The 14,121-nt window shown below is 44.6% G+C and overlaps 1 protein-coding gene across 1 annotated transcript in view; it reads right to left on the bottom strand.

Annotated features, from left to right (window-relative positions):
• Positions 1-12,196, bottom strand: part of IP6K1 (inositol hexakisphosphate kinase 1) — a 68,013-nt gene extending 55,817 nt beyond the window's left edge. Inside the window, exon 1 of the mRNA XM_055343722.1 lies at positions 12,017-12,196. The gene's annotated coding sequence lies outside the window, so the exon portion shown is untranslated. The remainder of the gene's footprint in view (positions 1-12,016) is intronic.
• Between the last annotated feature and the right edge of the window lie 1,925 nt (positions 12,197-14,121).

The following is a 14,121-nucleotide window of genomic DNA, read 5'->3' as shown; positions in this document are numbered from 1 at the left end:
AAGCCAAATCACAAGAGATGGTCTCACCCTCTCCCACTCTACCCTGGCAGGGGAACAAACCTGTTCACATCATTCAACTACCAAAACAAAGTTATAGTTCAGATACAAGGCCTCTATAGTGCCCCACTGATCACATTGGCTTAGACAAAATTTCAATTTTTTTTTTTTAAGGAAAAACCAGAGTAATAACACACACACACAGAATAACTGACATGGGAAGGAAGTACAGTAGGAAAGCAAGGCTGTCAGTGTACCAGAGCCATGTAGACACAGCAATTAGGCTACAGGGAGCAAAGGCTACAGCTATCAAAGGGCTCCAGGGTGAGCAGCGAGGAGAAACAAAGTCCCCTGTCAGGCTTTTATGATTTTTTAGTCAAATGAAGAACAGCAGAATGAATTATCTGAACTTTTTCCTATGAAGGATTATATCTTAATTTTGGGTTGCATGAGGACTAGAAATCTGACCTGCTCTGTTTGACAGGAATGACCCTATCAACAGTCTTATACTTGAAAAAACAAAAGCCTTAAAGGAAAATTGAATTTGTTTTTATCACCCCTCAGTGCTTTTACCTAAAAGGAACTCTTGATGCTTTACAAGTGTTTCCTCATTCACCCGCAGATTCTTGGATAAGGATTTTTACCACAAAGAAGTTCTACAAACAGCTCTAAGATGTAAACCTTCGGGATCCCTGGGTGGCGCAGCGGTTTGGCGCCTGCCTTTGGCCCAGGGTGCGATCCTGGAGACCCGGGATCGAATCCCACATCGGGCTTCTGGTGCATGGAGCCTGCTTCTCCCTCTGCCTGTGTCTCTGCCTCTCTCTCTCTCTCTCTCTCTCTCTCTCTCTCTCTCTCTGTGACTATCATAAATAAAAATAAAAAAAAAATTTTAAGATGTAAACCTTCAATAGCACCCAAGGGCCAGTATTTCAGTTAAGGGCCACAGTATAGCAATAAGGCTTGCTCAACAGCACTAATTACATTTTCCCAGGTAAAACAAGTACCTACTCACAGCCCAATTTCCCAGATAGCATACCAGGGTGCAAAGCTGTTTAAAAGGAAAGGAAAAGTTGTCTACATTTAAAGGATGAGGAAACTGGGCAGCCCCGGTGGCGCAGCAGTTTGGCGCCGCCTGCAGCCTGGGGTGTGATCCTGGAGACCCGGGATCGAGTCCCACATCGGGCTCCCTGCATGGAGCCTGCTTCTCCCTCTGCCTGTGCCTCTGCCTCTCTCTCTCTCTCTCTCTGTGTGTCTATGAATAAATAAAATCTTTAAAAAAATAAATAAAGGATGAGGAAACCACAGAAAATAAGCAAATGAAAACTAAAGCAGAAAAATGAAAAAGCTGAGACATCTGGGTGGCTCAGGGGTTCAGCATCTGCCTTTGGCTCAGGGCGTGATCCTTGAGTCCAGGGATCGAGTCCTGCGTCCAGCTCCTTGCATGGAGCCTGTTTCTCCTCCCTCTGCCTATGTCTCTGCCTGTGTCTCTCATGAATAAATATTTTTTTAAAAAATGAAAAAGTTGGACAGCCCCGGTGGCATAGCGGTTTGGCGCCGCCTGCGGCCCGGGGTGTGATCCTAGAGACCTGGGATCAAGTCCCACGTCGGGCTCCCTGCATGGAGCCTGCTTCTCTTTCTGCCTGTGTCTCTGCCTCTCTTTTGCTCTCTCTGAATAAATAAATAAATAAATCTTAAAAAAAAATGAAAAAGTTCTACCTAGCCTACTTTATAATTGGTTCTGAATCTAAACTTGTTTAAATTCATGATAAATGCCATGTTACTTCTTTTAAAAGAGCTATTCATCCTAGAAAAACCCCAAGCATCAAGACCTATTGTGTATATTTTTAAAAACTACTACATGGAGGTTTATAGACACTTTATTCATAATTGCCAAAAGTTGGAAGCAACCAAGATGTCCTTCAAAAGGTGAATGGGATGAGGTGCCTGGGTCGTTCAGTCAGTTAACTGTCAGGTCATGGTCTCAGGGTCATGAGATGGAGCCTGCAACGGGCTCTGCTGCTGGGCTGGAGCCTGCTTAAGATTCCCTCTCTCCCTCTAGCTCTATTCCTCCCCGACTCCACCACCACCCCGCCCCCCATCCACACTTGCATGTGTGTGCATGTGCTCTCTCTCTCAAAAATAATAATAAAACTAAAGGTGAATGGATAAATAAACTGTGATCCATTCAGACAACAGAATATTATTCAGCACTAAAAAGAAATGAGTTATCAAGCCCTACAGATATGGAGAAACCTTAAATGCATACTACTAAGTGAAAGAAGCCAATCAAAAAAGGCTATATACTATATGACTCCAACTATATGACGCTCTAGAAAAGACAAAACTTTGAAAATAGTAAAACTACTACTGGTTGCCAGGATTTGAAGGAGAGGGAGGGATGAATAGGAGCACACTGGATTTTTTTAGGACAGCAAAACTATTCTGTATGATACTATAATGGATACATGCCATTACACATTTGTCAAAACAAATGCATTCTGTGGAATGTAAGATGAACCCTAACATAAACTATGGACTTTGGGTGATAATGTGTCATTGCAGATTCGCTGACTAACAAAGTATCACTCTACTGTGGGATGTTGATAATGGAAGAGACTATTGGGGAAAGGGGTCAAGGGGTACATGGGAACTCTCTATTCTTGACATTCAATTTTCCTATAAACTTAAAACTACTTTAAAAAACAAGTCTAGGGGATCCCTGGGTGGCTCAGCGGTTTGGCGCCTGCCTTTGGCCCGGGGCACGATCCTGGGGTCCCGGGGTCGAGTCCCACATCGGGCTCCCGGCATGGAGCCTGCTTCTCCCTCTGCCTCTGTCTCTGCCTCTCTCTCTCTTTGTGTCTCTCATGGATAAATAAAAAAATTTTAAAAATAATAATAAAGTTAAAAAAAAGTCTATTTTATAGAAAGCCAAAGTATTTAAATGTTCTGATTTTTTTTAATATTCTAATTTTTTATCTGGGTGGTTATTAGACATATGTATACATGTATAAATCTCAAAATTTGTCCACTTTAGATGTATTTTATATGTATCTATAAGCATATGTATCAGGATGCCTGGGTGGGTCAGTGGTTGAGCGTCTGACTTCACGCCCAGGGCGTGATTCTAGTGACCTGGGATCAAGTTCTGCATGGGGCTCCCTGCATGAAGCCTGCTTCTCTCTCTGCCTATGTCTCTGCCTCTCTCTCTCATGAATAAATGAATAAAATCTTTTTTAAAAATCTTAAAAATATATATATATATAAGCATACGTTCTTATATGTATATTTATAGGTATACGTATTTTATTTACATATATTTCAATAAGTTACTTTGAAGGAAAACAAAAATTTAATAGGGCAAACTAATCACTTGAGGGAAAATAAAATCTGTGCTTAGGGCAGCCCCGGTGGCATAGCGGTTTAATGCAGCCTGGGGTGTGATCCTGGAGACCCGGGATCGAGTCCCATGTCGGGCCTCCTGTATGGAGCCTGCTTCTCCCTCTGCCTGTGTCTCTGTCTCTATGAATAAGTAAAATCTTTAAAACAAACAAACAAAAAAAATCTGCGCTTAAACTAACACTGGAAGGCAGAGCCTTGATGAGGCATGAGCACTGTCCAAGCACAGAGACTCCCTGGCTCTGTGGCCTAAACATCTTAATTCTTAGTTTCCTCCACTATAAAATGAACATACTACTACTTGTCTCATAGCGCTGTTAAAGAAGAAATTCTTGGGAGGCCTGGGTTCAGTCAGTTAAGTGTCTGCCTTCAGCTCAGATCATGTTCTCAGGGCCTGGTGTTGGCTCCCTGCTCAGTGAGGAGTCTGCTTCTCCCTCTCCCTCTCCCTCCACTCACTTGTGCTCTCTTTTAAGTAAATTCTTTAAAAATAAATGAGTAGGGCAGTACTGGTGGCCCAGTGATTTAGCGCCACCTTCGGCCCAGGGTGTGATCCTGGAGACCCGGGATTGAGTCCCAAGTCAGGCTCCCTGCATGGAGCCTGCTTCTCCCTCTGCCTGTGCCTCTGCCTCTCTCTCTCTCTCTGTGTCGGTCATAGATGATAGATAGATAGATAGATAGATAGATAGATAGATAGATAGATAGTAAAGACATTTAAAATTTTTAATAGGGATCCCTGGGTGGCGCAGCGGTTTGGTGCCTGCCTTTGGCCCAGGGCGCGATCCTGGAGACCCAGGATCGAATCCCACGTCAGGCTCCCGGTGCATGGAGCCTGCTTCTCCCTCTGCCTGTGTCTCTGCCTCTCTCTCTCTCTCTCTCTCTCTCTCTCTCTCTGTGTGTGACTATCATAAATAAAAAAATTTAAAAAGTTGCATGTGAATTAAAATTAAAACTCACATGCAACTTTTTACAGTAGCAAAATACATGCCACATGACTCACAGTCTAAAGAGGCAGTGTCCACTGTGGCAACTGGACTAGAACACTTACAAAGGCAAAAATCAGGGATCCCTGGGTGGCGCAGCGGTTTGGCGCCTGCCTTTGGCCCAGGGCGCGATCCTGGAGTCCCGGGATCGAATCCCACATCGGGCTCCCGGTGCATGGAGCCTGCTTCTCCCTCTGCCTGTGTCTCTGCCCCTCTCTCTCTCTCTCTCTCTGTGACTATCATAAATAAATAAATTTTTAAAAAATCATAAAAAAAAAACAAAGGCAAAAATCACCAAGGCCAGGCTCCATAGAGAGATAGATGAAGGATGAATTCTGTGAACCCTGTGAATGACCAAGAGGCCTCCTGGCCTGCATCAATTAACAGAAATTCAGGGGTGCCTGGGTGGCTCTTGATTTTGCCTCAGATCATCATCTCAAGGTCATGAGATCCAGCCCCATGCCAGGCTCCTAACTGGGCATGGAGCCTGCTTGATTCTCTCTCTCTCTCTCTCCCTCCCTCCCTCTTCTCTCTCTCTCTGTCTCCCTCCCTCCCTCCGCTCTCTCCCCAAAAGAGAGAAATCCAGAAGCATGACAAGCACTGCTATAAGTTCTATAACAAACAGCCCCCCCCCTCCATCTAGAAGGTTGTGTCTACTTTCAATAAATAGTTCCTGGTTACTTCAACTTGCCACCTCCATGGAGTATCATTAGTTCTTGGATAGATATGGAAATCTGGCGAAAGCAGAAAATGAAGCTTGGAGCTGAGAACTATAAGGAATAAAAACAAAACTGGGCCCACAGCCCATAGGACTACTCTCTAACTTTTCCTGAAAGTGTCCCTCTGACGTAGTCTGGAAGTCAGAGCCATTCTACTCTCAGATATATATTGAAGAGAAATGAAGATATATACACACAGAGATGTGTACAAGAGCATCTATTGTATTTCATTCATAATAGCCCCAAACTACAAACAACTCACATGCCCATCAGCAAATGGTATAGCCATACAACAGAACACTACTGAGGAACAATACTGAGGAACACAACAAAATAAGATGAACCTCAAAACATCATACTAAACAAAAGTCAGACACAAAAGACTTCTCAGTATTCTCAGTAGTTCTATAAAGTCACTACTAACACCAAGTTAGCAAATACCAAGCCACTACTACTAGGGGAAATATAGCATTAAGTTCTGTGAGCCTCTGGTCACATTTTTGTCAACCAATCAATTCATAACCTTCCAGAGTCATATACATAGAATATATAACCTTGTATGTATGCTTTTGTTTAAAGACACTTTAATAGACAGTAGTTCCCCCTTATCCACAGTTTTGCTTTGCAATTTCAGTGACCCAGAGTCAAACACAGTCCAGAAGCAGATGGTCCTCCTCCTAAGGTATGGTCAGAAGGTCAGTAGTAGCCTAACGCTACGTCAAGATGCCTACCTACATCATTCACCTTACGGCATCTTATCATGTAGGCATTTTATCATCTCACCTCATCACAAGAAGGGTGAGTACAATAACATACTGTAAGAGAGAGACAACATTCACATAAGTTTTATTATAGTATATTGTAATTGTTCTAATTTATTATTGTGTTGTTAGTCTCTTCCCATGCCTGATTTACAAATTAAACTTTATTACAGGTATGTATAAAAAAATAGTACATATATAGTTCAGTAACATCTCCAGTTTCAGGCATCCACTGGGGGTCCTGGGAAGTATCCCCTAAAGATAAGGGGAGGAACTACTAGATACTGTTGACACAGTAACACTGAAATCTCAGCCAACAGTACTATACATGTCTGAACAAAATCTAATCTAATACATGTATTTTCTCCATTAGGGGCATCACAACTTTCTTGTGCTTAGGAAGACTAACAACACTTCAGAACTACACTTAAGAGACATTTTATTTATTTGTTTGTTTATTTAAAAAGATTTTATTTAATTTTTTTCAAGATTTTATTTATTCATGAGAGAAACACACACACACACACAGAGTGAGAGAGAGAGGCAGAGACACAGGCAGAGGGAGAAGCAGACTCTATGCAGGGAGCCTGATGTGGGACTCAATTCCAGGACTCCAGGATCATGCCCTGGGCCGAAGGCAGCACTAAACCGCTGAGCCACCCAGGCTGCCCTTAACAGCCATTTTAAACAGCAAAATTCTCAACAAAAAAACACAAAAATACAAAAAATCATGGCATTAAACAGACCATGAAAAAAGACGCTTACAGTATTAGAGCTGAAACAGAAAGCAGAGTGTCACACCTTGCTCCACTTTAGCTGGGAATGGACACAACAGACAATTCAAATTTTTTGCCATCTGGCCTACAAACAGTTTCCTTTCACTAGTGAAGCAGCTCAAATTTTCTTATTTCATCGCCAAATTTTTAAAAAATCAGGAAATTCCACATAAAAATTCAGATTTCTTGTTTTCTTTTCTTTTTTTTTTTTTTTTTTGATTTCTTGTTTTCTTAAAAAACAACAACAACAACAAAAATCACCTGGCTCTAACAGTTGAGCATCAGGGCATGATCCTGGAGTTCCAGGATCCAAGTCCTGCATCAGGCTCCCTGCAGGGAGCCTGCTTCTCCCTCTGCCTATGTCTCTGCCTCTCTCTGTGTCTCTCATGAATAAATAAATAAAATCTTTTAAAAAATCACAAGGGATGCCTAGGTGGCCCACTGTCTTCAGCTCGGCTCAGGATCCCAGAGTTCTAGGATGAGCCCCACTTCAGGCTTCCTGCTCAGCGGGGTGTCTGCTTCTCCCTCTGCCCTTCCCACCCACTCCACCCCACCATCTCCCTTGTTCTTCCTCTCTGGCGCATGCGCGCTCTCTCTCTCTCTAATAAAATTGTTTTGCTTTTTAAATCACAAGACCTAGGGATCCCTGGGTGGCGCAGCAGTTTGGTGCCTGCCTTTGGCCCAGGGCGCGATCCTGGAGACCCAGGATCGAATCCCACATCAGGCTCCCGGTGCATGGAGCCTGCTTCTCCCTCTGCCTATGTCTCTGCCTCTCTCTCTCTCTCTCTCTCTCTCTCTCTCTCTGTGACTATCATAAATTAAAAAAAAAAAAAAAAAAGTTTTAAATCACAAGACCTAGTAACACAACTGGCCGGAACCAAACAGCGCTGACCCTTTAGATAAGGCCTGTGCTCACTAGCTTACCCTAATCCCTACCTCTCTCTACACAATGCCCTTACACTCTGCTTCCCTAAATTTGTTGCCAGCTAGCCTGTGATACAGATGCATCATTTACCAACACAGATGTTTATATAATATATTGCTGGGACGCCTGGGTGGCTCAGTGGGTGAGCATCTGCCTTCAGGTCAGGGCGTGATCCCAGTCAGGGGATCGAGTCCCGCATTGGGCTCCCTGCAAGAAGCCTGCTTCTCCCTATGTCTGTGTCTCTGTCTCTCTGTCTCTTATGAATAAATCAAATATTTAAAAAATATGTGTGTGTGTGTATATATGTATATATATATATATATAACATATTGCTGACTGCAAATAGGTACAAGTCAGTATGTATAGCATAATCTCATGTCTGTAAAAATCAAGGACAGAGGGGAAAAAAAGGCTGGTTATACACTAAAATAAAGGGAAGTTAAGAATGAACCTTTATTTTTATTTCTTGTTACTCATATATCTTTCTTTTTTTTTTTTTTAAACTAGTGAATATGGGACGCTTGAGTGGCTCAGCGGTTGAGCGCCTGCCTTTGACCCAAGGCATGATCCTGGAGTCCCAGGATAGAGTCCCTCATCAGGCTCCCTGCATGAAGCCTGCTTCTCCCTCTGCCTATGTCTCTGCCCCTCTCTCTCTCTCTCTCTCTCTCTCTCTCTGTGTGTGTCTCTCATGCAAAAATAAATAAAATCTTTAAAAATAAAACTAGTGAATATACATCCCTTATGTAAGTTGTTTTTTATAGCAGCTTTGATTGTAATCACACATCATATAATTCACCCATTTAATGTGCATAATTCAATGGTTTTTAGTATATTCACAGACATGCACAATTATCGCTACAACTTTAAACATACTCATCACCTCAAAAAGAAACCCCATAACCTCATCTATCATTCCCCTATGCTCTCATCCACCTCCAAGCCCTAAGCAACCACTAATCTACTTCCTAGCTCTATAGATTTGCCTATTCTGGGTATTTTGTATAAATGGAATCACATAATATGTGATCTTTTGTGTCTGGCCTCCTTCACATGTTTTCCATGTTATATGTATCTGTGCTTCATTCTTTTTTATTGCTAAATAATACTTTATTGTATGTATATACATTTATTTATCCATTATTAACTGATAAGACAGTTATTTCCCTCTTTGCATATTATAAATAACACTGCTATTAACATTCATATACAGGTTATTGTGTGGACATGTTTTCATTTCTCTTGGGTAGATAATTAGGAGTGGGATTTGTGGGTCATATGGTAACTCTATGTTTAACTATTCAAAGAACTGCCAGATTCTTTTCTAAATCTGGGCAAAAGCACAGATCCACTGGCACAAATAGACAAAATGCCTGACTCCTCTCTGACTGCATCATTTTATATTCATATCATTCTCCGTATATGAAGGCTCTGATTTCTCCACATCCTCACCAACACTAGTCATTACCTGACTTTTGAATTATAGAATAAGTTGTTTCTAAGTGTTCATTCAATCCTAACACACCCAGATTTTTATGGACTTCAAGCTGCTCTTATTCACCGACATCAAATTTTAGACTTGAAAAGAATCCAGTCATAGACCTACTCACTAGATTGCCCACCTTCTGTAAAATGAAGGAACAAGAGTAAATGATCCAAACGCCACTTGCAAATGAAACTTTTACAGAAGAGATTAGCAGAAAATTTTCAAAGAATAAAAAAGAAAAAATAATTTTCTAGCACTCAACAAAACAAAGTCCCTAACAGGGACCCAGCCCTCAAGTGAACATGTTTTCCCATCAAAATTCATTTGTAGGAGCACCTGGGTGGCTCAGTGGTTGAGCCATCTGCCTTTGGCTCAGGTCATGATTCCAGGGTCCTAGGATTAAGTCCCTCCATCACACTCCCTGTGGGGAGCCTGGTCCTCCCTCTGCCTATGTATCTACCTCTCTGTGTCTCTCTCTCTCTGTCTCTCATGAATAAATAAATAAAATCTTAAAAAAAAAACCTCATTTGTAATGGCTCCTACATAAATGCAACTTCAAACCATAGCAGCAAATGACAGCCTTGATCTAACACTTTTCATAAAAGAACCAAGATATCTTAGATTGTCCCACTTGGACATCACTCAAATCCTGCTATAATAAGGAAAGAGAAATAAAATCTAATTTAAAATAGGGCCAAAAGCACAGATCCAATGGCACAAACACACAAATCTCCCAATTTCTCCCTTGACCCAAGTCAGAGACAAGAGTGTATGTACTGTGTAGCCTTTCCCCAGCTCTCCCATCACTGCTCTCCATGGTCTCAGGGCAGCAATAGGAGGGCAAGCAGAAAATAATACTGATGCATTTATAGCAGCCCAAGGTGGCAGTGAGACCCAACCAAGGTCTAAGAATCTTGCCACCCAATGCTATGTTCACCCAATGCATATTTTCCAAGAATCAATACTGGATCTTGGTCAGGAAGAGGATGGACCACACAGTCCCTTCTGAGAATGCAGAATTACTTTATTTTCAGGCTTCAGTTCTGCACTTTGAGCAAGTTCTGCCTCTTTCCTGCAGTACTGAGGATGGGCCTCCATAAGGCATTGGAGATGCAAGCACTTCTGGCAGAGTAAGAGGTGGAGAGATCCATGGCCACCAAATCCCTATTTCTACATGTTTATTCTGTCCATTTCCCTGTTTAAATACAGAAGGTGTTTTAAACTCAGACAAATTTAACACTCTTGTAAACATTTAGTTCTCAGCTACTACATGCAGGTTGCAAGATAACACAAAAAGACAGTCTCTAAAGGACAAAGCTTAGGTCTCAACAGAGAAAATAAAAATATATATACTTAAAAGAGCAAATACTATTTTGTTTTTTGCATAAGGACAATAATGCTCCTGCAGTATCCCCAGGAGCTGGAACATCTAGGAAATGTTTCATAAAGAAGACCTGAGCTGAACTCTGGAGAAAAGAGAAGAAGAAAAACTGATATCCCAAAGAGGAGTAAAAGCCATTGAACTTGGCTGGCAAGAAACCTGTGTATGGTTGAAATATCATGTATGGAATGTCTAGCAAATCATCTGGTAATAGGGATTAGGAGAAGCCCTGGAGAGGTGGGCTGGGGCCAGCTGGGCAGGAGCACCTCAAATGCCATGTTAGGACATCAGATCTCATCCCATAAGTTGCAGCAGTTTCTGACTTCAGTGTAGGATCTCCAGTCTCTTGAAGTGTGTGTGTGTCAGTCATAATACTTAAAAGTCCTGACATTTACAGGTGAATTACATAAATACAAGAAGAGTCTGTGTTCTCACAAGACCACAGCAAGAGGCTGCCAGCCTCCTCTGGTTTCAGCATCTTCTCCAAAAGAATCTCCTGATCAAGGAGCTGGTTTCTTTCAAAATTAAACATTAAGATGACAAGATCCTGACACAAGTGTACAAAGTATTGTTGCTTGACTTCTCAGTCGAATCCATTCATGTTTTTTGTATGACCACATACAAGGAGCCTGCGCAGTGAAGCCAAGAGACCAGAGAGAAAGAGCAATGTGTTGTGGAGCACTCAGAACTCTTCCTAGGCCTGCACACCTTGCTGGTGGTCTCTAACCCTCCTGCCCTTGCAGAAAGGGGGCCTGACGGTTTGTTTTCATTGGACAAGATACATTTAGTCTGTTAAAAGTTAATTTGACAGTTCCATACCATCCACAACGACAAAAATAAGTTTCTTTTTTTTTTTTTTTCTGATTCTAAGAGAGTCCTATATTTCCTTTGTCTCCCGATTACACTGGCAGAATATCTATTTCTTTAGGACATAAAACCAAGTCATCACCATAATATTCACTTTCTTCTGGAGCAAAGAGAAGATGACCTTACTACAAGTCGAAAAAATGGTCACAAATCAAAGAAGTTATGTTCCAAAATAAAAGTCGGGCATCATGGACATTTAAGCAGGCTCTTCAGGAAGAAGCAAACAGTGAGCTCCGAGGAGCACAGGAGGCGGGCGCTGGGCAGAGCCTTACCCCTGCTAGAATCGCCGGGCCACGACACTGGCCTGCCTGGGTTCGTGGGGGCTTTAGCCTGTTTCGTCTAGTCTTAGTTTTCAACTAAGTGAAAAACAATCGCAGGAACCACATCTAAGAAACAGGTGTTATTTCTCACTCGGGAGCAACGGACGACTCCCGAGAGTATCAGGCTGGCAATGGACACGTTTCAGTGGTGCGGGCCAAAGGAGATAATTTCCCGCTACCCCGCCGGCCGGCCTTTGGGCGCGGGGCTCTCAGACCTCTACCCCGCGGCCGTCCACCTCGGCGCTGGCATCTGGGAGGCTCCACGGGCGGCGGGTCCAGGACGCTCGAGTGATGTGTGAGCGATGCTTGGCAGATGCCCCGGCCCCGCGCGCGCCCGCTCCAACCCCGCGCCCGCCGCCGCCCGCCCCGCCGGCGTCAGGCCGGTCTTTCGGCCCGGCTCCTGTCACTCACCGGCCCAGCCCGGGCAGCGGGCGCCCACGGCTCCCCACGGGAGCTGGGCCCCCCGGGCCTCCAGGTTTCGGCCCGCCCCCGGCAGGCAGCGCAGGTGGATGAGCCCCGCAGCAGCGGCCCCACACCGGCCGCTCGGTCCAGCTCCCGGCGCTGCCCACTGGGTACGGATCAACAACAAGATGGCGGCCAGCCGAGGGGGCGGGGGCCGGGCGTCATAGTAACCAGGACGGCGAAGAACCCGCCCCGACTGAGAATATCTCCAATCAACAGCCTCTTCATCCGACGCCTAAGGGAGTGCTTCTCGCTGACAGGTCAGCCGGCCTGTCAGTCAGAGCCTGCCTCTCACGGCCCTCGCCGAACGCCTCTGGACGTGACTGTGACGGCAAGGAGTGGCGCATGCGCGCCGTTCCCGGAGTTGCTGGCGGCAGAGCTTTTGCTGGCGACTCTGGGGCTATACGGCCCTTGGCATTTTCGCGTGTGTAGCCTTTTTGCGGAGCCGACAGGGTCTTCTCACACATGCGCACATACTTAGGGAATGCGTGTTGTGTGCTGCATGCTTTTTTTGTTGTCACCCACTGGAAGGGGGAATTGTTGTCCAGGTTCACTGGTGAGGAAACTGAGGCGCAGAGGGGATGGCCTGGCCAAGGTCATGCCACCTCTGGAAATGGAGGCACCAGATTTCGTACCTCCTCCTACTGGCCTCAGAGTTTAATAGTTTCTTCCCAGCGGCTCGCCCCACACACACCTCGCTTTGCCCCTCATTAGTGGCAAGGTGCCACCACGTGTGCTGCCCACGTTTGTCCTTCTGCCTTGAGTTCAGATCAAGCACAAGCCCTGGCACACAAATTCTTCTTTTCCTGCCCTAGAGCATCTTGTCCTGAGTACCTGTGACACAGTTTTTGCCCTGGACTGTCATGATCTATCTCAGAGGCTGAGTCCTAGGAAAATGGTTATCCCTGGTCCCCCAAACAGAGCACCTAACCTTGGGGTCGGCTTCAGGGTTAGGAACTCAAATGCAATCACATAGCCTGGACCCACATCAAGTCCCAGAACTAGTTACGTGACTTGAACCTTGGTCTCCCCATCTATAAAATGAGGATAACAAATGAGCCCTTAGGGGCCGCCTGGGTGGCTCAGTGGTTGAGTGTCTGCCTTCAGCTCAGGTTGTGATCCCAGAGTTCCAGGATGGACTCCCACATCCGGCTCCCTGCAAGGAGCCTGCTTCTCCCTCTACCCATGTCTCTGCCTCTGTGTGTCTCTTATGCATAAATAAAATCTTAAAAAAAAAAAAAAAAAGAAGAGCCCTTAGAGTGGAGTAAGTACTCAGGAAAGTCAGCCTATAACCACTTCCAGTAACCGCCTGCTATCAGGTTGCTGTCACTGGGGCCAGCTACAACACCCTCACTTTTAGGGGAGCACCATGAAGCATGTTTTTCACACAGAAGACACTCAGCTTCTTCCCTAACCTGGGACACCATAACTGGCTCAGGAAGGAAGATCCTTGATTTCCCTGAGAGGTTCAGGTCCACACACTTGGCAGATGGGAGAAGGCTGAAAGAACTTAGGTATATGTCAGTAAAGGTAGCCTCTACCCAGAGAGCAGGTCCTCTTAGAGAGCTGGCAGTAACATGAGACCTGATTCCAGGCTGAGCAAGGGGAGTGACCTAGCACCGCATCCAACAGAACCTGCACTCCTGCAGGTTATTGTAGGCCACCTGGCTCTCTGCAACTGCTCAACTCAGCTCAGCAATGGGAGGGCTGAGGGCCAAGAAACCAAAAGAAACATCAGAAATCAATGGGAAGAGCCTGTCATAAGGGGGCTACCATCAATCCCTCCATGGCCATCCTTGCCACAGGGTTCTCAAGCCTGCACCAACTCTCACCTCAATGCAAAAGCTCCAGATCTTTCCCAAGAAAACCTCTACACACAGTCTGCAATTGGCCCTGGAAGTTGGTGAGGGCCCTCAAATAGCAACAATGTCCTCTGTTCAGTGGGAAAAGCTCCCCATCCACTAGAGCAATGGATGGGCAGGCTGACTGGTAGCCTCCTATGTCACTAACAAGGATAACAGACTCTTACCTTTGCATTAATCATGGTCAGTCAG

Source organism: Nyctereutes procyonoides, unplaced genomic scaffold (genome assembly GCF_905146905.1).
Source record: "Nyctereutes procyonoides isolate TBG_1078 unplaced genomic scaffold, NYPRO_anot_genome, whole genome shotgun sequence".
Taxonomy (NCBI): domain Eukaryota; kingdom Metazoa; phylum Chordata; class Mammalia; order Carnivora; family Canidae; genus Nyctereutes; species Nyctereutes procyonoides.
The sequence above is the reverse complement of the archived record's forward strand: the minus strand, read 5'-3'. Positions and strand labels throughout refer to the sequence as shown.